Source organism: Oratosquilla oratoria, chromosome 12 (assembly GCF_046742065.1).
Source record: "Oratosquilla oratoria isolate Oo_2021 chromosome 12, ASM4674206v1, whole genome shotgun sequence".
NCBI lineage: Eukaryota > Metazoa > Arthropoda > Malacostraca > Stomatopoda > Squillidae > Oratosquilla > Oratosquilla oratoria.
Genome location: NC_134788.1, coordinates 54,307,539 through 54,333,688, shown reverse-complemented (window position 1 = coordinate 54,333,688; position 26,150 = coordinate 54,307,539). Strand labels below are relative to the sequence as shown.

Here is a 26,150-nt window from a genome sequence, read left to right as displayed (position 1 = left end):
ACTCCGCTTTTTTCGAGGGAGACCGGTTTCTTAATTCATTAATGATGTTACTCAAATGGCACATGTTTAAAATCGAAACAAAGAACTGGAATTAGTCTGATTCCACCCGGGTAAGAGGAGGGCAAGTACAATTATTCCAAGTGATAATAAAATTCAAATAAAAATATGAAGGTTTACAGTCAACATGGTTTTAATCTTTTATTTGTAGTAAGTAGCAATATCTCAATTTCAGCCATTTTGCATGTTATCAAGTATTGTAAAACATTTCTATACAGTTTAATATTTTCACGGTTCAACAGGTGATAGTATACTTCGAGTAGAATAAAAGAAAATGTTAGCTTTTATATCAGCTTATAGATAAAATATCGCGTTTTTACGAACAATGCGTAAACGAACTTTTTTCTCCGTATACAAATTTCCAACGCGTTAATATGATGTATCATAGGTACAAAAAAATCCTACAAGTACTGGACATTACCTAGGTTATAAAACATATACAACGTTATGAGAACTTTTTGTGCAGGTTTCGTAGACTTTTACTGTGTAAAACTGAAAATGCATCAATTTTAGAATGCACACAGTGGTTGAGAGGTACAAAGAAAAAACATTATGCGAAAAGCCCTTGTGATTCAAATTAAATCAAGTGTTATTTTTTATTTTGGTTTATCTATTCATTGTGTATTTATTTATTCATTTTATTGACTAGTGTATTTATTTATCTATTTATTGCGATTTTTAAGAGAAAACATGTGTTAACACCCTGACCGGTGTCGAAACTAAAAAAACACGCACACACATACACACACACGCACACACACACACGCACACACACACGCACACACACACACACACACACACACTGTGTGGCGCGGATGATAGAGTACTGGACTAGCAGCACGGAAGTGCGGCAGTACCCGGTTCGAATCCTGCCCAGGGCCGAAATTATTTCGGTATCGCTGCGCTTCGGGTCGTTACTCCGACTCTCGTGTGTGTGTGAAAGGTCATAGCATTACCCATAGATCGGTCATACGAGCTCTGAGCTCTCATCTGGGAGGGAAATAACTGTCGATCACGAGTCCAACACGCGATCCACACACAAACACACACACACACACACACAGGTGTGAATGGTGAACTTAAAATTAAACAGAAATGGTGAAACTATGTCAAGGAAATATAAAATAAACAAAAGATCTAGAAATGGCCGATGTCATGAATAGTCACTTCAAGTCGGTTCTCACTAGAGAGAAGGTGCAGTATTGGGACGAAGGAAGTGAAGTGCGATCTCCCCTCTTGAACAAAATAATAACACAAAAATAAATAATGGAACATTTAACAAACCTTGATGTTAGAAAATCGCATGGCCCGGAAGGATGTTCAAATTGGATTCTAAAAGAATGCAAAGGAAAACTAATTGATAAAATATATAGCATAATAAGTTGCTCACTTGAAGGAAGAATACAAAAAGACTGGGAAAATGGTAACATTGTACCAATATATAAAGGAGGAAACAAGGAAGAACCAACTAACTATAGACCGGTCTCACTAACAAGCATTATAACCAGAATCTGTGAGAAAATCATAAAGAATAGATGGGTAAAACACCTGGAAGAGGATAAGATAATAAACCCAAGACAATTTGAGCTCAGGCAGGGAAGAAATAATACAAGAAAGGGATGGATGGGCTGATTGTGCTGTTTTGGACTTACAAAATTATTCTAAAAATTAGAACATATAGGAGGGATACAAAGCAACCTACTAAAATGAATGGAGGACTTCTTGAATGATAGAAAGATGAGAGTAATACTCGGAGAAAAATATTCACACTTGAGGGTAATTAGTGGAGTTCCGCAAGAATCTGTATTGGCAGTGGCGGCGCCAGGGGGGTGCTTGGGGGGGCTTCACCCCCCCCAAAAAAAGTGGCCAGCCCCCCCCCCCATTAGCCCCCTCCCCAACTGAAATGAGCAAATTGAACATTTAAAACACTCATTGAAATAATTTTATTAAGTGGAATTTTTAATTGCCAGGGCTAAAGATTTGTCAGCCATCAGTGCTAGCCCTACCATTAACCCCCTCCCCTTCTGAAATGAGGATAATAAATGTGTATTATCATATTACTATTAGCCCCCCAAAAAATTTGCTCAGCCCCCCCTTAGCCTCCCCAACTAAAAATTCCTGGCGCCGCCGCTGTGTATTGGCTCCAATAATGTTTGCTTTTTATGTGAATAACATGGATGATGTTGTGGAGTGTTACATGAGCTTCTTTGCAGACGACGCCAAATTGTTAAGTAAAAACCGAAACAGATTGCGAATCACTACAGGAAAACCTGAATAAGGTTTGGAAGTGGAGTCAGAAATGGGAAGTGGACTTCAACATAAAGAAGTACCATAATGGAGTTTGGAAAAAGTAAAGATAGAATATCAGGGCAATATAAAATTGGAACTAAGGAGGCAAAGAAAGTGGAATCTGAAAAAGATCTGGGAGTAATTATCTCAAACGACTTGTCCTCTGATAATTAAATAAACAAAATAGTCGGAGAATCCTATTACTTACTAAGATAAATAAAAATGACATTTACATATTTGGACGAAGAAATTATTAAAAAAAAATACATTAGTCACACTGATAAGGCCTAGACTACGAAATGCGGCTACACTGTGGTCACCCAGTACCAAAAAGAATATAAAGAAAATTGAAAGAATCCAGAGAGCAGCCTCAAAAATGGCTCCTGCACTTTTAAACTTGTCATATGAGGAGAGACTGGCTAAATTGAAGTTACCAACTTTGAAGCAAAGCGAGACCTACTGACCATCTATAGAATAATGAAGGGCCCAGAAATACTCGATGAAGTGGACAAGAGAAAGACAAGAGGACATAGAAAGAAACTCAAAAACATAATTATAGAAGAGATCTGAAGAACAATTTTCCACGTAGAGTGGTGGACACTTGGAACAAACTGGACGAAAAAATAGTGTGTACAAAAACCATTCTTGAATTTAAGAGCAAACTAGGCACTGCGAGATACAAAGAGCATAGCTCCCCTTCCCGTAAAATACTAGGTAAATACACACACACACGCGTACACACGTCTATACTTAGTTCGCTAGGGGCCAAGTAAAATCAACCTTAAACAGTATCGCTTCCTGTGATTGGTCAAGAGTTGTTGTCGTTCCCTAGACTGTCTGTCCGAGCAGTCCCGTCTCCCCAAGGAAGGCCACAGCCGAAACTGGGTTTTCCCACAAATCCTTTATAGAGTGTATGTTGTGTTGTTTGCGTGCATGATTGTGTATAATGCAGTCTTCCATTATGTGTTGTATGGTATGGGGTGAAGTGTTACATCCTGGGCAGCTGTTCACAACACGGTCGTCCAGCCTCTTCTGGTAGCTTAGAAGTGCTGGGTGGTGACCGCATCGCAGTCTGGCCAAGTGGACTCTGTCCTTTCGTGGGAGAGAGGATTCAGAAGGGTGGATATCAGGGGGTCTGGCATGCAGCAGTGTGTTGTCTTTCAGTGTGTTAATGGAGCGGTGAGTGATATGATTATGAATATGTTTCCGGAGGCTGGTATTTGGTGGTTGTGGAGGAAGAGAAGAGAGTATCTGTGCGTAATAAAGGTCTTTGGGTGTAGTTTTAATGTTTCTTGGTGTGTGTGGGTGTTCTGCTATGTAGTGTAGCGGGTGTGATGTGTTTGTGGTGGCTGCAGCAAGTGTTTGTGTGCCTCTCATGTCGAGGTGGTCCTTGACTTTGAGGACTTTTGTTTCATGGTGTAAATGGTCTGTAGGTGATGTATTTGTGCAGCCTGTAATTGTTTTTAGGGCTTTGTTTTGTATGATTTGAAGGGTGTTGTGGTGTGTCTCACTGAGATTAGGAGCCCATGCAGGACTCGCATAATTCATCACTGAGCGTATGCATTGTTTGTATATTGTTATATTAGTTTCTTTGTTTTGTCCAAATGTTGTTCCTGTGATTGACTTAAGTGCGTTAAGTCTAGGTGTGCATTTGTTTTTTATGTTTGTGAGGTGTTGTTTGAAAGACATGGATGTATCGTATGTTACACCAAGAATTTTCGGTGTGTTTGTGTGTGGTATTAGAGTGTTGTTGATGTAGAGATGAGGTATGTATTTGTGTTCTTTTGTCCAGTTGGTGAGAAGTGTTGCTGTAGATTTGGTTGGAGCTATTTTGAGTCTGTTTGTGATGAACCATGTGTTGAGTGTGTCAAGGTAAGGCTGGATTATTTCTGCAGCTTTGTCTGTGTTACGATGTGTGCATGTGATTGTTATTTCGTCTGCGTAGGAAGAGATTTGTATTTCTGAGGTGTCTGGCGTGGGTAAGTCATGCATGTATAGATTAAATAATGTGGGGGATAGAACTGAGCCCTGTGGTACTCCGTTCTTAATGTTTCTGATGTGCGATGATTGGCCATTATATGACACATGAGCATTCCTGCCTGCCAGATAATTGGCCAGCCATCTTTTGGTGTTATTGTGCATGTCTGTGTTATATATTTTATTTGTTAGGTTGTGGCGGGGGATAGCATCAAAAGCTTTACTAATGTCCAATGTTATAAGAAGTGTTCTGTGGTGGGGCCTATCTGAATTGATGCCATCAAAAATTCTTTGTGTGAGGTTTGTCAGAAGAGTGTTTGTGGAGTGTAGTGGCCTAAAGCCGTGTTGTGAGTCAGCAAGGGGAATATATGGTGTGACAAGTTTAAGTATTAGGCGTTCAATGACTTTAGAGGGGGTGCAGAGAAGTGTGATTGGGCGGTGCGATGTTGGGATTGTTGGGTCTTTGTTCGGTTTTGGAATGGTGATTATTTTACCATGCTTCCAGATGTCGGGTATAGTGTTGTGTGAATAGCTGTAGTTTGCAATGTTTGTGAGTGCGTGTATACCTTGTGGTCCAATGTGTTTTAGGTGGATGTTGCTTATGTTATCAGGGCCACAGGCAGATGAGTGCTTGAGATTATGCATTATGAGTTTTGTCTGACTGTCTATGAAGGGTGTATAGTCTGAGTCTGTGGGGAAGTCTTTCTTACGTCGAATGGTGCGTCGGTCGTCAGGGTGAGATGTAAGATGGCTCGTCTGTGCAAAATGACGTATGAGTGCGTTTGCTTGTTGTCTGTTTGAGGGTAGATTATCTGTTGTTGTGATTATTGCTGAGTGAGAGCGTGTAGTGTTAGTGTTGGATAGTGTGATGCTGTTGAGTGTTTTGTACAATTTGCTGGTGTTTGTTTTGTGATCAAGTGTATTGATAAAGTTTTGCCAATTTTGTGTTTTTTGTTTGAGTATTTTATTGGCAATCACAGTGTTTAGTGTTTGTATTTGGTCTGCTATGTTTTGAGGGATAGGTGTGGGGGTATCGTGTTTAAGTGTGTCACGTTGTCTGATGAGGTCTTGGATTTCTGGTGTGAAATTGGGGTTGTGTGATTTTCTGTTGCCTCTAGGGATGTATCTCTTGTCTGCGTTTTGTATGATTGTATTAAAAGCGTGCACAGCATTGTTTATGTTTGTGATTGGTGTACTGTTAAGTGTTTCAAAATGTTGTTCTGTCTCTTCAGTAAAGGCTTCCCAGTTAGCTCTCTTGTAATTGGTGTAAGTGTGTCTGTGGCCAGCTGGGGTGCATCTTGTTTTGGTGGTGATGATGATTGGAAGGTGGTCAGAGCCAAGGGCTCCGACCACTCTCCATGATGTTGTTGGGGTTAGGCAGGGGGAGCAAAAGGTGATATCAGGAGAGGAGGGAGTGTAGAGGGCTTGGTATGGGATATGTGTATGATTATGCGTGTTGTTCATGATAGTCAATGAGTCGAATTGAGTCTGTATATCAAGCCCTCTGTCTGTGTCAGGGTTGTCGACAAACCAGGCAGACGACTTGGCGTTGAAGTCACCACCCATGATCAGGTTGGGGATTGAGGTTAGTTGGCTGAGTTGAGGTCTGAAGGTGTTTGGAACTGTGTCAAGAGTTGTTTTAGTGTGTGTGTGTTTGTGTGAGAGAGAGAGAGAGAGAGAGAGAGAGAGAGAGAGAGAGAGAGAGAGAGAGAGAGAGGGGGAGTATTGCAAATGGACACTTGTGCAGATAGATGTGCCTATCTTGTTTGTGTACATTTTTCTTGGCAGGTCGACACTTCGTCTTCCTCAGTACGAAAATCCAATTTAAGAGATTCACTGCCAAATCTCTCAATTCACTGTACACTAATAATGATATTGTTCCTAGTTCTTTATATTCACTCCACAAGTGCACTTAGTGTTAAATGAATACAAACAAGTGTTTCATAGTATGAACAGTTACATAGGACTTGAAAGAATCTTTGACATTCCTAGGACATCTATGAGATCCAGATGTGGCATAGAATTTGGAGGGGCAACAGTCTTGCTGGTAAGAAGCAAGACACTTGTCAGTCGTGTACATGTATTTATTTTGCGGTAGAGGTTATCTTTCTTATTTGTTCATTACTTGATGTTGCCTGGTTTGATGTTAGTTCCAATTACACATGAGCACCGCCAATTTGGTAGGCATGTCATTTCTTGTCAAAATGCTTATTGATTGTTTAGTCTCGCATGATCGATGTGCAACGACCATAGATCGCATGATCGATGTGCAATGACCATATATTAGGTAAAACATTTCTGAAGTTAATATATTCTTAGCAAGTTCTTTTTAATGCGAAGCTTGCGCGTTACAGGAGTATCATACATTATTTTAATGAAAGGAGAATTTTGTATTTACCTAGTTGTATTTTACGAGAAATTGGACCAGTGTAATACCGATGTCTTTATTTGAATGAAATGAGACGTATTCTATCAGATTCTTATCTATTTACTTATATATTATTATTTCTAATGGATAAACAAAGAAAACATAATTATAACTGAACATAGGAACTATGAACGAAGTCCAACATATTAACTTAGCCTATAAGATATTACACTTGTAGAAGAATGTTGGTAGGCAGCTTGACCGAGGATATGATGCACTGGCTTGAGAATGTAGGTTTATTTTTATACGGTCTGTTCGTGGGTTGTTATGCTATTATTATAATAGCATAACAACCCACGTATCACACTATAATAATTATAGTGTGATCCGCTAGCCGTAAAGTAAGGCCTCGGTATAATCACAATACGCAGATTGACAATATATATGTTTCTGAATTTAAATCCCTATCGTCTGGTGAGCGGCGGAGGCCACACTCTACTATTTCTTCCCATAACTGTTGTCGTTAACCTATGTGTAGGTTTAAAGACGCTTGGCATGGTCAATCTGAAATCTGAATGTTCCAGAAACAACGTCGTTCTCCATAACCTAACCAAAATGTATTCTTAAGCTCTCTTCAGGATTTAAAAGTAAGATTGCCACGGACAGAAATCAGTTTTCATGAAAAATAATTGCATTTCAATTAAGTGACAGTTTTGACTGGATAACCATAATTTAACGGGTCTCACTAATTACCGACCTAAACCGACCGAGGACAGTTTTTGTTCAAATGCACAATTTTATATAAAAAATTAGCATATGGTTGCATTATTTGACCTATTTTCTTTTCAATGTGTGATTTTCATGTAATTTGACCAAAGAAGTTACGTTTTTATCCTCTGCAAAATTAGCGACCAGAGCTACGAATACCGTCCGTCTCACTAATTACCGACCAAACCCTACCAAGGACGGTTTCTGCTCAAATGCACAATGTTGTATAAAGAATTATCGTATGGTTGCATTATTTGAATATTTTTATGTAAAATTTGAGCAAAAACCGTCCTTGGTCGGGTTTGGTCGGTAAATTCGTAGCTGAGGTCGGTAATTTTGCAAATTACATGAAAATCACACATTTTAAAGAAAATAGGTCAAATAATGCAATCATATGCTACTTTTTATATAAAATTGTGCATTTGAGCAAAAATCGTCCTTGGTCGGTAATTAGTGAGACCGCTTAAGTATATCTAGGGATGGGTAAGGTTCGGTTCATAAGATTTTTATTATGCTAATAGACATAAGCATTTTAGATTTATTTGTGAGCTTCTGATACTATTTGTACCAAAATTAAACGTTTACTCGCCAATGCTGTGTATGCAGGGGGGGGGGGATAAAGGTATTCCCTAATAAATTGAAACCAGAGTTCGATGTGTGTGTTTACATTCTTTTTGGCGGGCGGCGACTTTACCTTCCTCGGAACAAAAACCCAATTAAGAAATTCACTGCCTAATCTCTCAATTCACTGTGTACTGATTATGATATTGTTACAAGTTCTTTATATTCACTCTACAAGTCCATTTAGTATTATTTAATTACAAACAAGTAGCATAGGAATCGGAAGCCCAACAGTCATGCAAGTGTGGGCACTCGCCAATCGTGAACAGATATTTATTGTGTGGTGGAGGTTATTTTCATTATCTGTTCATTTCTTGATGTTGTCTGGTTTAATGTTAGTTCCGATCGCATGTGGGTATTGCAAATTTGGTAGGCAGAATGTAGACCTGTCAAAACACTTATTGTTTACATTCTCGCATGCAGCGACCATTGATACAAAGCCACTGATTAGGTATTACGTTTCCTAGGTTACTATATTCTTGGCAAGCATTTTTTAATGGAAAGTTGGTTGGTTACAGGGATATCATACATTATTCAGAAGTGGAATACAGCAAATACATGCAGCGAAATGTCTCATGAGGAACCATTACCTCAATAAATATTATTAATTTACTTTATATCGCAATATTCCAGAATTAGCGTCATCCTCCATAACCTAATGAAAAAGTGATATATATATATATATATATATATATATATATATATATATATATATATATATATATATATATTGTATTGTATTGTATATATATTGTATCATACACGAGTAAGATTGCCACGGACACAAGTCAGTTTTCACGAAGAAATAGTTGTAATTTATTTTAAGTGCCTGTTTTAACTGAATAACGATATCTGAACAATCTACTCCCACCATACGTCTTGCTTTAGTCGTGGATAGTCGGAGTGGGAGGGTGAGTGTAACCCAAAGTAGGTAGAGGTAGCCAATGTTCGGTTGACTAAATTATTATGACTTTTTCTCAATCTATGATTATAGGCAAAATTATTGGTTTTATTTGTAGCCTTTTGGTGCTATTTCAGCCAAAATTCACTCGATTATCCACCAATTCTGTGTTTCTGGTGGGAGGGGTGCGAAAATGTTCCCTCACCAATGGAAACCAACCGTGTAGTTAATGAATGGAATAAACTTCCTGCAGAGGCATTGCATTGTAGTTCAGTTCGAAGGTTTAAGATTCATTTAAATAAATACCTAAGCAAGAGGCTGTAATGCCTGCCATTTTGTGATGCTTATTTGTTATTATTTGTCTGTTTATTGTTTGCTGGGTTTTCATTTATTATTAGCTGTCAATTCATTACGATCTACTATTTACCTGTTTGTTTATTTGACTATACCTATGTATTTCATTTATTATTATTGATATTATATTTTATTTATTTTCTTTTATTATTATTATATATTTTGTGTCATCCGACCTAGTTATGGACCAAAATGTCTCCTATCGGCATGCTCCTCTTTTTTAATAATTTGTAAGGATTCGCAAACGTTAATTTCCAATCATCTGTGCTATTGTATCCACCATACTATGTATCATCATCATCATCATCGTCATCATCATCATTCTTGTTGTTATTATTGTTGTTGTTATCATTATTATTATTATTATTACTATTACTACTATTATTATTATTATTATTATTATTATTATTGTTGTTGTTGTTGTTGTTGTGTATACATTGTGACGAATGTGGATAGGAGGTAAAGGGAACACGGGCTGAGGGAAATACTTTTATTCCTGACTAGTTTCGCCTGAGTGGCTTCTTCAGAGGAACATGTTCATGTCTGAAGAAGCCACTCAGGCGAAACTAGTCAGGAATAAAAGTATTTCCCTCAGCCCGTGTTCCCTTTACCTCCTATCCACATTATTATCATTATTATTATTATTATTATTATTATTATTATTATTATTATTATTATTATTATAATTATAATTATTATTATTATTATTATTACTGATATTATTGTTGTTGTTGCTGTTTTGGGGGGCTTCTCTGTGGTGTTTATTCATTCACTACTGTGGTTTTTTATTTCTCTTTTAATTTTCACTTTACCAGTCTCTTTTTTTCCAGTTTCTGTGCTATACAATTGTAATATTTGTTTATTGTTCATTTTTCTTCTACTTCTTCCTTTAAGCTTCTTTGGTATGAGTCGTTTATTCTCTTACCCTGTTGTAATTTGGTTAATGGCTGGATGTATTTCTACATTTTCATCATACTTTTAAAATATACTTTGTATTAGAATGTTCTAGAAATAGTATAACGCACACACACATATATATATATGTATGTATATGTATATTCTATATATACGTTATATATATAATTATACACATATATATATATATATATATATATATATATATATGTATATAATAAATATATATTTTGTATCAGAATGTCCTTGAAATAGTATCATTCATCATAACCTGGAAACCTAAATGTAAGAGGCTGGTAGAAGGTGGGGGTAGATAGAGAGGGATACATTTTTATTGATCGGCTGTTTGTAAACGGCACAGTTCGTAGGCAAAGCTTTGCGTAAGCTCGCTCTCCGCCTAGTCCTAAAAAAGGCCGGGAGCTTGTATGACGTGTATATGTTTTGTTGATGTAGAAATGTAACCTATGTAAGTAATGCAGAGATTCGAGATTGCTTGATTAAACAATATTGCATATAGACTTGTAACAACAAATCTGATTGGAGAAAGGTTGGAGGAGAAAATTCAATTGTTTCACGATTGTAAGAACGCGCCCTTAGGGGAGGATCTTAAATATAAAGTTAAAGATCATGACGTCAATGCAGAACTTACCTGGGACATAACAATGCGTGTTCTCACGGGATTCATAGATTGTACCTGGAGAAGCACGCAGTGTAACCGGTATTCAAGAAAGAAAAGAAAATCTACAAACATTTCATTCCCCCTTGTCTGAAGTACATTATATAGAAATTGAAAAGAGGAATACTTGTAGGCACAGGGCCTACCGACTAAAATATATATGAATTAATACAGAAAAGAAGTGGGTGAAAATGAAGAAAGGGAAAGTGACTAACGACAGTGGTGAATTTTCAAGAGACGCGCGAAAGGAGAGTAAATCGCGCGAGATTAAATCTTATGATGATTTACAAGATTTCTACGAGGCACACATATGCACGCAATTTATTCATAACTCGTTTGAAGTGGGGTTTTGCACTGAATAGCTATTACTCAACAAACTACTCCAACCATACGCCTTGTTTTAGTATTTGATGGAAGGGAGATGTGAATCTGGCCTATCCTAGATGTAGGCAGGGACACATTAGGATACATTCTTTTGAAGTAATTTACTCACACAAGGATGACGAAAGTCAACATTTTATATTTTCATAAGATTGCGGTTTTTTTTTTTTTTTTTTTTTTTCACTTGTCACTTGTCACTTGTTTTCCCACCAACCCTGAGGTTAGGTAAGGGGTCACTGCAATATGAAAAACAAAAGATTTGTTGTAGAAATATAAAATTCTCGTGATCCTCTCAAACGTTGATTAATGACATCCTTGATTGGTGAGTGTGTAAATTTGACGGATTTCTTATTTTCAACTATGCTATTGTATCCTACATTATACACTGATCCCTTCTAGTGTCTATCTCTTTACAGTATTTATTCAGGTACTTATTTTCTTTATCATTTCCTGATTAATCTATGTGTTGCACAAACACAACATTTTTAGTATTTGCTTAACCTTCCATTTCTTCTTTAAGTTTTGTCTGTATTCCGAGTTATTTGTTCCTTTCCCCTACTGTATTTTGGTTAATGTCCCACTGTATTTGTACACGCTCGTGTTACCTGCTTTCAAAAAGTTAGATTTCGAACTTAAATTTTATTCTTTCAGAGCGAGGGGTAAATAGCAATAATTCCCTGGAAAAATACCCGAAGATTCCGTATATTCGTCCTATAGTAAAGAGAAGCTTGTGTGGCGACTGTGGCACACATATCCTACGAGTTATCTTAGATATCCCGAGATGACCCACACAGGAGAGAAGCCTTTCACATGTGACCTGTGTGATGCAGCTTTCTCAGGAAAGAGTTCTCTCAAAAGACACATAATAACACACACTGGAGAGAAGCCATTCCAGTGTGACCTGTGTGAGGCAGCTTTCTCACGAAAGAGTAATCTCAAACGACACGTGGTGACCCACACTATAGAGAAGTCTTTCAAATGTGACCTGTGCGATGCAACTTTCTCACAAAAGAGTTATCTCAGATATCACATGACGACCCACACTGAAGAGAAGCTTTTCAAGTGTGACTTGTGCGATGCAGCTCTCTCAACAGATAATGCTCTCAAATATCATGTGATGACCCACGCTAGAGAGAAACCTTTCGAATGTGATCTGTGCGATGCAGCTTTCTCAGAAAAGAGTGTTCTCGATCGACACGTGATGACCCACACCATAGAGAAGCCTTTTCAATGTGACCTGTGTGATGCATCTTTCTCAGGAAAGAGTGCTATCAAATACCACGTCATGACCCACACTGGTGAGAAGCCCTTCATTTGTGACCTATGCGGTGCAGCTTTCTTACAAAAGGGCGATCTCAATCGACACGTGATGACCCACACTGGAGAGAAGCCTTTCCAGTGTGACCTGTGTGATGCAGTTTTCTCAAGAAAGAGTAACCTCAAACAACACTTGGTGACCCATACCGGAGAGAAATCATTACAATGTGACCTGTGTGATGCAGCTTTCTCACAAAAGATCCATCTCAAACATCACATGATGACCCACACTGGAGAGAAGCCTTTCAAATGTGACCTATGTGAGGCAGCTTTCTCAGGAAAGAGTAATCTCAAACAACACATAGTGACCCACACAGGAGAGAAGCCTTTCAAGTGTGACTTGTGTGGTGCAACATTCTCACGAAACAGTATTCTCAAACGACACGTGCTGACCCACACAGGAGACAAGGCTTTCCAATGTGACCTGTGTAATGCAGGTTTCTCACGAAAGAGTCATCTCAAGCGACACATGGTGACCCACACTGGAGAAAAGCCTTTCAAGTGTGACTTGTGTGGTGCAACGTTCTCACAAAATAGTACTCTCAAAGGGCATGTGGTCACTCACATTGGAGGGAAGCCTTTCAAATGTGACCTGTGTGATGCAGTTTTCTCACAAAAGAGTAATCTGAAACGACACGTGGTGACCCACACTTGAAAGAAGCCCTTCAAGTGTTAACTGTGCAATGCAGCTTTCTCGGAAAATAATAACAATACTGATAATAATAATAATAATGATAATAATGATAATAATAATAATAATGATAATAATAATAATAATAATAATGAAACCCTTTCAGCTTTTTCACGAAGTACTCATTTCAAATGTCACGTAGTGACTCATACCCCCTCACGAAAAGGTTGATCTCGTGTATTGCACAATGACCCACGCTGGTGAAAAGCCTTTCCACTGTGACCTGAGTAATTCAAGTTTTCTGTATGATGGTACGTTCAACCATTAAGCATTGATCCACTGTTATTCAGGTATGCAGTTATTTAAATGACCTTGGATGTGTACTTGCATTTTTGCTTGTTCATTATTAAAGAGTCATGAGTGTTCCGTAAAATGCACGAATATACTTGTAATTACGAAAAACCGTTGATAATATTAGAGAGTGGCATGACGGATACAATTCTGTTCATGGGCGCCCACAGACTTTCTTGTGGTGGATGCACAAGGTATAAAGGGAGACAACCAAGCGAAGCTTATCCACCTGAGGGGTTCGGAAATGTTTTGGGTTTTTGCCACTTTTTGGTTGCCTTTTTGACATACTTAAGTCCATTAATTTTAGAAGTTAATTGCAGCCTTTTATTGAGGGGAAAACTAATGCTTGTAATGTCCAAACTGGACGCACGTGCGTCCGGTGCGTCCGCCTGCGGGCGCCCCTGATTCTGTTTACCTTAGCATTTTGCAAAGTTGTCTGGAATTTACGCCATTGTTACTTGTAATATATGTTACTGTAAATATAACTACGACAATATATTCAGCAGTGTTTATTGAATCCATGGAGATAGAGCACCCACATTTTAATGATGGATTTTCTAATGGTGATATCAGATTGCATATAATTTGCTAAATGTTGTTAAAAAATAAATCTAAGATGTTTGTTCGACGGGTAGGTTTTGTTATTATTTGTGCCAAATAGTATTAGTTCGTGGTGTCCATCAGGATCCGATCCTTGTGCGGGCAGTATTCAGTGCCACTGTGGTCTATTGAAAAATTGAAGACGTTCCACATACCACCGTGGGAAAAGGTCATCCTGAACGTCAACATCAGCTTCTAATGCCTCAGTTTTGTTTTCAGTAATGCTATTTTGTGCTTCCTATTCCTTTCAAGCCTTTTATTTATTTTTTTTTTTTTCATTTTCGTGCATTTTGCACAATATACCATTATGGTGTGGATATTGGTGGCATGGGAAAAACAAAAGCAGATGAACGGCACCTATGAACCTATGAAAATTACGGTTCAATGTTTCAGTAATTCTTTAGAGAACTTACCGGTCACCTTGTTTTAACCTGCGTAGATTCTCTAAATTTTGTTGGTTTAGAAATGCCGAAGCTCTTGAAGGCCTTCTGAACCGAAGCCGTGATCCTTTGGTTAGAGGTTTCCAAAAAAGAGGTTCTTTCTTCATCCTGAACTCAGGGTAATCTGACTCCGACGTTAGTCCGCACAGTGTTCAAAGGGACTCTAACGAGTTCGAAAAGAGCTCAGAAGGCCACGGGTTAATTTCTACCTTAACCCATTTAACTCCGATGACAAGATGTCTTGTCATTTGGTCAAATAAAACAAAAAATCATAAAACACCAAAATGTTTGATCAAACACCAGAAAAATATGACGTCAGTCCTCGCTTCGCTCGCAGCGAAGCGAGGACTGACGTCCTATTTTTCTGGTGTTTGATCAAACATTTTGGTGTTTTATGATTTTTTGTTTTATTTGACCAAATGACAAGACATCTTGTCATCGGAGTTTAATGGGTTAACTCACTTCTTTCTTGCCCTACATAGATGGCACATCCATAGGCTTCCTTAGAAGCATCAGCAAAACCAAATCGTTTAAGGGGAAATTCAGAACAGAAAGTTTTCCTTTTAAAGGATAAGTCATTAACTTCCCTAAAGATTTCGGATAACTTCTTCCATCCAGTTTCAAATCCCAATGTACCATTTTTGGCACATCTCTCTAATAAGAAAATTTCCTTGTAACAACGCAGGAGAAAAAAGACCTAATGGATCAAATATAGAAGCCAAATAGGACAAAACTTGTCTTTTGGTCGAGGCATCTTTGTTAAGGGAAACATCCTTGATTCTCAAGGTATCATAATTCTTATTATAAATATATCCCAATACTTTTACCTCTTCCTTATTGCAAATGACTTCTTGCTCAAGAACAGAAAGAACAGAAGTCTCGTTGCCTGTCCACCCACGAGGGGTGAATCTCCATTAAGCCATTAAACTCCGATGACAAGATGTCTTGTCATTTGTTCAAATAAAACAAAAAATCATAATAAAACAACAAAATGTTTGATGATCAAACAGCACCAGAAAAATATGACGTCGTCAAGGACTGACGACGTCATATTTTTCTGGTGCTGTTTGATCATCAAACATTTTGTTGTTTTATTATGATTTTTTGTTTTATTTGACCAAATGACAAGACATCTTGTCATCGGAGTTTAATGGGTTAAGCTTGATCTCATTAATCCTCTCGACAATAGCAGGGAGGGAACGAAATTCATTGGAAGTGTAGACCAGATTGTTTACACCACCAATTTAATGCTTGTAGTAGCGTTGGACCGTTATTGTTTTTATTAATATACCCAGCTCAATAATATCAATATGGCAAAATAATGGCCGTTGAAATGTGTAAAGTGTATCATACTGTGAAGCATCAGTTATACAGAACTTGATTGTGTAGTAAAAGTTGACAAAGAAATCTATGGTGACTTATTGAGAGTGTAGGGTGTAACATGTGGGAAAAGTAAAACAAAATCTTTGTATGAAAATATTCTAGCACTATATTTTATACAAATACATGTGGAGTACATCAAAAAATGTAGTTTGCCTTTTCAGTAGTAACTGATACTGCAAACATAAGTGCACAATATTATTTCCAATGCTTTTGAGATACTTTAATTTTAAGGTAGTACACCATGTGTTATTTGGGATTTACAGTGAATAATCAGAGGCCATAACAAATCAGCTACTATCTAAACTAGAGGCGTCAGGTCTGCGGACAATGCAAATGTAAACAATGAAAAACGCTGAGACGAACGTTATTGTTGCAAACTGTTTGGCTCGTATTTTGAACAATGCAACAAGATTATACAACTGGAAATTGAGGCTGAAAACATAGTGCGTAAAGTGCATGGTCATTTCAGCACCTCAGCTAAAAGAACAGGAGATATAAAGGAATTCTGTAAAATGTGGAGATTGATAGTGGCAGTTCGTTCCGGCATGTTGTGACTACTAAGTATTTCAGCGGCTCTGACCCATCGTTTTTCGCTCATATTTCCGAAATAATCATTCACATCAACATGGTATATTAGCACAGCCTAATTCACACCCTGCCATAATTTTTGACGTTATAGTGCATTCACAAGTGTATTTAATTACGGTGTTTACTCTTGATATTAAGTGTGTCGTAGCCGACACCCGTGAAGTAAATCGAACAAGTGAATTTGGGATACACGAGGTAGTTTGTGATGACGTCACGACTTCACCTGTTCGATTTACTTCACGGGTGTCGGCTACGACACACTTAATATCAAGAGTAAACGCCGTAATTAAATACACTTGTGAATGCACTATAACGTCAAAAATTATGGCAGGGTGTGAATTAGGCTGTGCAAATATATCATACTGATGTGAATGGTTATTTCGGAAATATGAGCGAAAAACGATGGGTCAAAGCCGCTGAAATACTTAGTAGATGGCTTTCTTTTTTGCCAGCTATTGACAGAATATTTAAAGTTCTTGTTCCTCAGACACTCTTAAATTATTCTGACACTATAAGCTAAGACATTCGGCATAACTTCAGTATTCAAGCTAATATCTGAACTGAAAGGCAAATTTGGGAGAATAGAAAAAGACTTTTTTCAGTAAATATCATGCTTAACCAACTTGCAACAGACGAGTCTAAGGAATGTAGAGCAGACTTCAATGTGTTCTGTGAAAGGACCATATAGTTCTTAAGTGACATATATATCTGAAAACATAACAATGTGTCAAGATTAAGAATTGTGTGATGCAGTGAAAGCTTGTAACCTTCAAGATTGTGGATGTATCATATGAAGAGTATGGGACTGTTGAGGCAATCAATCATCAATACTCCAGAGATGGGTAGTCACGGTAAGGAACGTTATCTCAAGCTGTTCGGTAAATCTGAGGTCCTATTCACAAATCTGAAGAAGGTGAACTCTTATATGTCCTTTTTTTATGCAGAAATGCTCACACGAGTTTGTTTCAATGATGACCTCAGCTTGGAAAAACGAGAGAAATCGTCTGCAAGTGGACTCCAAATCTGTAACAACTTCTCAAAAGAGTGCCCAGCCATGTGCAAAAGATATCTGGACAAAAGAAAACAGACTGTCATTATGTATGTCTATAAGAACATAAGAATAAAGGAGACCACAAGAGACCAAAAGGCCTACACTAGGCAGTTCCATGTCCATTACTACCTGCCATCCCCACCCATAAAGTTGTCTAACAGTTTCTTAAAACAACTGATATTTTCAGTGCTCACTACATGGTTACTAAGTCTGTTACTTTCGTTTACCACCCTATTACTAAACCAACTCTTGCCTATTTCCTGCGAGTCTTGCCCTATTGTCTTAATATGATAACCTGTTTGTGTCACCCTTGTTAAAGGCTTTGATCAACTTAAATACCTCTATTAGATCACCCCACATTCTGTGTCTTTCCAGAGAGTGTAAGTTAAGATGCCTAAGCCTCTTTTCGTAAGGTAAGTTTCTGAGCCCATGTATCATTTTGGCCATTCTCCTCTATACTAATTCTAGTGAATTGATGTCCATTATATAAGATGGAGACTAAAAATGTACCGCATAGCCAAGGAAGGGTCTGACTAACGCTAAATAGAGTTTGATAATTATCTCTGCACTTCTATTTCTAACCGTCCTAGCAATGAAACCTAATGCTCTGTTTGCTTTATTTCAAGCGCTAATGCACTGTTTCTTAGATTTAAGTTCCGGACTCACTAGAACACCCAAGTATCGCACTCAATTTTCTTTAACAATGCGTTATCTAAGCTATATCTATTTTCAGGGTTGTGTAGCCCTACGTTTAACACGCTGCATTTTGAAATATTGAAGTTCATCTGCCATTTCACCGACCATGTGGACAATTTGTTAAGATCATCCTGCAGGATCTCGGCGTCGTCTCTTGAACTAACTTGGCATCCTATTCTAGTGTCGTTCGCAAACTTACTAACATCACTATTAATCCCATTGTCCAAGTCGTTTATGTACATAATGAAAAATAATGTACCCCCCCAAAAAAAAAATAATAATTATAATAAAATAAATAAACTGGAGGACCCCAATAGAAACACTCCCTTACCTGGATTTTACATCATTTATGGTGACCCGCTGTTTTCTGTCACTGATCCAAGCTCTAATCCATTCTAACACTTTTCCTACTATGCCATGGGCTTTGATTTTTTTTTTTTTTTTTTTTTTTTAGTAACCTCTAGTAGGGCACCTTGTCAAACGCTTTGCTAAAGTCCATGTTGAGTAGGCTACTTTCTTTAGTTTGTGAATCTAATTTGGATATGTAATGCCAACGCGCTGACACAAAAATGTAACGCCAAAATGGCATATAATGAATGGATGGGCAAGATGTAAGCGCTTTAATAAAACAGTATTCCTTCAAAAGTACTAACTATGAGGAAAATCAAACATATCCATATAATGGTGATTTTGGGAAATCTGATATTAAGTCTATTTTCAGTAGTAATCACTGCCACCACCCAAAACTCTCACAATACAAAGATAACTTGACTGGTAATTCTTGAACAAACACTGTCCAATTCCATTCTCCCCCATTAAGGTAGTTTTGATGTTACTTAGAGTAGCGGTACTCAGGTTGAGTAATTAAAGAATATTTTTAATTTTCAATCAGTTATCTAAAAAAATAGAACAAAAATATATGCATGTCTTATTCATTATTACAGTAGACGCAATAGATTTGAAATTATTAGACCTGAACTAAAACCCGTCCTGGATGATAATCTTTGAAAAAATGTGTACTTGGTAGCGTATTATATGATTGAACTCCTAATGGTGTGATTAGGAGTCATGGGTTTTTACAATCTAACCTTCTGGCCACTTATCCAGTATTTATTTCACCTACTTCCGATCAAACCTAATCTAAAGAGAATTCTATATCTTTGGGATGGAGCACTCTCGGCAACAATCTCACTTTACAAATTTCACTTTTTTTTTTCCCCTAAGACATTCTTTCGATCACATATTCTATAAGCCCATGATGGTTTGTGTGTTCACATGTAATTTTCGACTCCTTCAATTTTCTTCCTGTTAAGAAGTGGGTTCCGGGCTTTAGGCTCACTTCACTTAACCCATTAAACTCCGATGACAAGACATCTTGTCATCGGAGTTTAATGGGCTAACTCATGATATATTGTCAGATATTTCACTATATATATATATATATTTGTAGAAATATAAAATTCTCGTGATCCTCTCAAACGTTGATTAATGACATCCTTGATTGGTGAGTGTGTAAATTTGACGGATTTCTTATTTTCAACTATGCTATTGTATCCTACATTATACACTGATCCCTTCTAGTGTCTATCTCTTTACAGTATTTATTCAGGTACTTATTTTCTTTATCATTTCCTGATTAATCTATGTGTTGCACAAACACAACATTTTTAGTATTTGCTTAACCTTCCATTTCTTCTTTAAGTTTTGTCTGTATTCCGAGTTATTTGTTCCTTTCCCCTACTGTATTTTGGTTAATGTCCCACTGTATTTGTACACGCTCGTGTTACCTGCTTTCAAAAAGTTAGATTTCGAACTTAAATTTTATTCTTTCAGAGCGAGGGGTAAATAGCAATAATTCCCTGGAAAAATACCCGAAGATTCCGTATATTCGTCCTATAGTAAAGAGAAGCTTGTGTGGCGACTGTGGCACACATATCCTACGAGTTATCTTAGATATCCCGAGATGACCCACACAGGAGAGAAGCCTTTCACATGTGACCTGTGTGATGCAGCTTTCTCAGGAAAGAGTTCTCTCAAAAGACACATAATAACACACACTGGAGAGAAGCCATTCCAGTGTGACCTGTGTGAGGCAGCTTTCTCACGAAAGAGTAATCTCAAACGACACGTGGTGACCCACACTATAGAGAAGTCTTTCAAATGTGACCTGTGCGATGCAACTTTCTCACAAAAGAGTTATCTCAGATATCACATGACGACCCACACTGAAGAGAAGCTTTTCAAGTGTGACTTGTGCGATGCAGCTCTCTCAACAGAGAATGCTCTCAAATATCATGTGATGACCCACACTAGAGAGAAACCTTTCGAATGTGATCTGTGCGATGCAGCTTTCTCAGAAAAGAGTGTTCTCGATCGACACGTGATGACCCACACCATAGAGAAGCCTTTTCAATGTGACCTGTGTGATGCATCTTTCTCAGGAAAGAGTGCTATCAAATACCACGTCATGACCCACACTGGTGAGAAGCCCTTCATTTGTGACCTATGCGGTGCAGCTTTCTTACAAAAGGGCGATCTCAATCGACACGTGATGACCCACACTGGAGAGAAGCCTTTCCAGTGTGACCTGTGTGATGCAGTTTTCTCAAGAAAGAGTAACCTCAAACAACACTTGGTGACCCATACCGGAGAGAAATCATTACAATGTGACCTGTGTGATGCAGCTTTCTCACAAAAGATCCATCTCAAACATCACATGATGACCCACACTGGAGAGAAGCCTTTCAAATGTGACCTATGTGAGGCAGCTTTCTCAGGAAAGAGTAATCTCAAACAACACATAGTGACCCACACAGGAGAGAAGCCTTTCAAGTGTGACTTGTGTGGTGCAACATTCTCACAAAATAGTACTCTCAAACGACACGTGACAACCCACACTGGAGAAAAGCCTTTCCAATGTGACCTGTGTAAGGCAGGTTTCTCACGAAAGAGTAATCTCAAACAACACATGATGACCCACACTGGAGAGAAGCCTTTCAAGTGTGACTTGTGTGGTGCAACGTTCTCACAAAATAGTACTCTCAAAGGGCATGTGGTCACTCACATTGGAGGGAAGCCTTTCAAATGTGACCTGTGTGATGCAGTTTTCTCACAAAAGAGTAATCTGAAACGACACGTGGTGACCCACACTTGAAAGAAGCCCTTCAAGTGTTAACTGTGCAATGCAGCTTTCTCGGAAAATAATAACAATACTGATAATAATAATAATGATAATAATGATAATAATAATAATGATAATAATAATAATAATAATAATAATGAAACCCTTTCAGCTTTTTCACGAAGTACTCATTTCAAATGTCACGTAGTGACTCATACCCCCTCACGAAAAGGTTGATCTCGTGTATTGCACAATGACCCACGCTGGTGAAAAGCCTTTCCACTGTGACCTGAGTAATTCAAGTTTTCTGTATGATGGTACGTTCAACCATTAAGCATTGATCCACTGTTATTCAGGTATGCAGTTATTTAAATGACCTTGGATGTGTTATTGCATTTTTGCTTGTTCATTATTAAAGAGTCATGAGTGTTCCGTAAAATGCACGAATATACTTGTAATTACGAAAAACCGTTGATAATATTAGAGAGTGGCATGACGGATACAATTCTGTTCAGGGGCGCCCACAGACTTTCTTGTGGTGGACGCACAAGGTATAAAGGGACACAACCAAGCGAAGCTTATCCACCTGAGGGGTTCGGAAATGTTTTGGGTTTTTGCCACTTTTTGGTTGCCTTTTTGTAAGTTAATTGCAGCCTTTTATTGAGGGGAAAACTAATGCTTGTAATGTCCAAACTGGACGCACGTGCGTCCGGTGCGTCCGCCTGCGGGCGCCCCTGATTCTGTTTACCTTAGCATTTTGCAAAGTTGTCTGGAATTTACGCCATTGTTACTTGTAATATATGTTACTGTAAATATAACTACGACAATATATTCAGCAGTGTTTATTGAATCCATGGAGATAGAGCACCCACATTTTAATGATGGATTTTCTAATGGTGATATCAGATTGCATATAATTTGCTAAATGTTGTTAAAAAATAAATCTAAGATGTTTGTTCGACGGGTAGGTTTTGTTATTATTTGTGCCAAATAGTATTAGTTCGTGGTGTCCATCAGGATCCGATCCTTGTGCGGGCAGTATTCAGTGCCACTGTGGTCTATTGAAAAATTGAAGACGTTCCACATACCACCGTGGGAAAAGGTCATCCTGAACGTCAACATCAGCTTCTAATGCCTCAGTTTTGTTTTCAGTAATGCTATTTTGTGCTTCCTATTCCTTTCAAGCCTTTTATTTATTTATTTTTTCATTTTCGTGCATTTTGCACAATATACCATTATGGTGTGGATATTGGTGGCATGGGAAAAACAAAAGCAGATGAACGGCACCTATGAACCTATGAAAATTACGGTTCAATGTTTCAGTAATTCTTTAGAGAACTTACCGGTCACCTTGTTTTAACCTGCGTAGATTCTCTAAATTTTGTTGGTTTAGAAATTCCGAAGTTCTTGAAGGCCTTCTGAACCGAAGCCGTGATCCTTTGGTTAGAGGTTTCCAAAAAAGAGGTTCTTTCTTCATCCTGAACTCAGGGTAATCTGACTCCGACGTTAGTCCGCACAGTGTTCAAAGGGACTCTAACGAGTTCGAAAAGAGCTCAGAAGGCCACGGGTTAATTTCTACCTTAACCCATTCAACTCCGATGACAAAATGTCTTGTCATTTGGTCAAATAAAACAAAAAATCATAAAACACCAAAATGTTTGATCAAACACCAGAAAAATATGACGTCAGTCCTCGCTTCGCTCGCAGCGAAGCGAGGACTGACGTCCTATTTTTCTGGTGTTTGATCAAACATTTTGGTGTTTTATGATTTTTTGTTTTATTTGACCAAATGACAAGACATCTTGTCATCGGAGTTGAATGGGTTAAACTCTTCTTTAAAAATAATCCCTACAGTCCATGACTAAGTTAAGAAGAGAAGGATAGTCTTCTCCTGATTCCCATTCAGGGATTTGTTCCAAGTCGCCGAACATCAAGGAAGGAATGGTCCTTCCTATAAGGAAATGATTAGGGGTAATAACATCCGTTTCGTTTTCACAGGAACGATAAGTGAGAGGGCTGTTAATTTTTTTTTTTTTTTTTTTTTTTTTTTTAACATCGGACAGAAGAGTGGTAATCTCTACCAGGGAAGGAACGGACCTACCCAACACCTTCTAGAGGCATTGTTTCACTGTCTGAATAAACCTCTCCCAAGTGGCACCATACCATGTAGCATAAACAGGGATGGTTTTATGCTGAACAGGGGAAGTTTTAAAGTTATCTTCAAATTCAGAAGATGATAGAAGTTGTCCAATAATATTTCCTGCTTGCATAAAGGATTTGGCATTATCAGAATAAACTACTGAAGGAATTCCATATCTGATAGTAAATCTAACGAAAGCCAAAATGAACTCAGCAGTGGACATAGAATCCACAACTTCCAAATGGACAGTTCTAGTATTAAAACAAGTAAATATCCAAATGTAAGCCTTGACCTTATCTCCATTTCTGTCTCTAACCCATAAATGCCCCGTGTAGTCCACACCAGTATGGGCAAAAGGCACACTTAAATTTACTCTAGAGGCAGGTAAAAAGGAAGGAGAAGGATACTTAACCGCAAGGGAATTATATTTCTTACAAACTATACAACCCTTCTAAATGTTTAAAACAGTTTGTCTACCTTTAAAGATCCAGAATCCATCCATGCAAAGGATATCAAGAGTAGCTTGCAAACCCATGTGCATTAGTTGGCAATGAGCAAAGAATATTAAGAGTTTAGTCAAGTGATGAGATTTGGACAAGAAAGGGGATTCACAACCTCATATTTGAGGTCAATGTTCTTGTAAATTCTGCCCCTGGACCTTATCAAACCATTCTTGTCCAAGAACAAGTTCATTTGACTTACCAAAGGAGGTATGTCATTAGTATTGGAGTTCTGTAAATAAGCCAATTCAGCAGGGAAGGAATCCCTTTGCATTATACTCATCAAATAATTACAAGCGGCCTTGAGTGGGTCAGCATTAGACTTCTCAAACAAAAAGACAGCCTTAAAGCTCAAAGGAGTATGATGTAAAAGTTTGCTGTAAGAAGAAGACTTTAACCCATTAAACTCCGATGACAAGATGTCTTGTCATTTGGTCAAATAAAACAAAAAATCATAAAACACCAAAATGTTTGATCAAACACCAGAAAAATATGACGTCAGTCCTCGCTTCGCTGCGAGCGAAGCGAGGACTGACGTCATATTTTTCTGGTGTTTGATCAAACATTTTGGTGTTTTATGATTTTTTGTTTTATTTGACCAAATGACAAGACATCTTGTCATCGGAGTTTAATGGGTTAAGACATCAGTTAGAGGAGGAGTGTCAACTTGCGCAACAGCCGCATTGACAATATCTCCCTTGATGCTGGAGGGAATACATCCTAAGTGACCCTTCGCCCATGTGTGAGGTGGCAATATAAACCATTCTGGTCCATAAACCCACCAATTGAATTTTTCCTTGAACACCTTAGCACTGCAAGGTTTGGTTATAAAATCAGCCATATTATGTTCAGAAGGAACATAAGTAAAGGAAATGGGAATATACTTGGCTTTGAAAATTTCCAAAAGATTGGAAATTTCTTTCAATCTATTATTAACAAATATATTCTTCTTAGGAGCTTTGTTGGTCAGGATCCAAGAAAGAGGAACTTGTCTATCAACATGGAGTACCACAGAATCAACCAGTGGGGCAGACACCAGTCCTTCCTCAAAAATAGTTTTGAGGCATTTTAGAAATGGTAAAGCTCCCATAAGCTCCAAAGAAGGTAAAGTTCTTTGTTTACTGGGAACCACCTTGACCCTGGCAAATAGAAGAAATCCATTAGACTCTTTTAACCCATTAAACTCCGATGACAAGATGTCTTGTCATTTGGTCAAATAAAACAAAAAATCATAAAACACCAAAATGTTTGATCAAACACCAGAAAAATATGACGTCAGTCCTCGCTTCGCTCGCAGCGAAGCGAGGACTGACGTCCTATTTTTCTGGTGTTTGATCAAACATTTTGGTGTTTTATGATTTTTTGTTTTATTTGACCAAATGACAAGACATCTTGTCATCGGAGTTGAATGGGTTAACTCACTTCTTTCTTGCCCTACATAGATGGCACATCCATAGGCTTCCTTAGAAGCATCAGCAAAACCAAATCGTTTAAGGGGAAATTCAGAACAGAAAGTTTTCCTTTTAAAGGATAAGTCATTAACTTCCCTAAAGATTTCGGATAACTTCTTCCATCCAGTTTCAAATCCCAATGTACCATTTTTGGCACATCTCTCTAATAAGAAAATTTCCTTGTAACAACGCAGGAGAAAAAAGACCTAATGGATCAAATATAGAAGCCAAATAGGACAAAACTTGTCTTTTGGTCGAGGCATCTTTGTTAAGGGAAACATCCTTGATTCTCAAGGTATCATAATTCTTATTATAAATATATCCCAATACTTTTTAATAAACGACTCATACCAAAGAAGCTTAAAGGAAGAAGTAGAAGAAAAATGAACAATAAACAAATATTACAATTGTATAGCACAGAAACTGGAAAAAAAGAGACTGGTAAAGTGAAAATTAAAAGAGAAATAAAAAACCACAGTAGTGAATGAATAAACACCACAGAGAAGCCCCCCAAAACAGCAACAACAACAATAATAGCAACAACAACAATAATAGCAGTAATAATAATAATAAT

General features: G+C 37.8%; 1 pseudogene; it reads left to right on the top strand.

Annotated features, from left to right (window-relative positions):
- Positions 1-11,502: 11,502 nt before the first annotated feature.
- Positions 11,503-24,169, top strand: LOC143030401 (uncharacterized; annotated as a pseudogene).
- Positions 24,170-26,150: the final 1,981 nt, after the last annotated feature.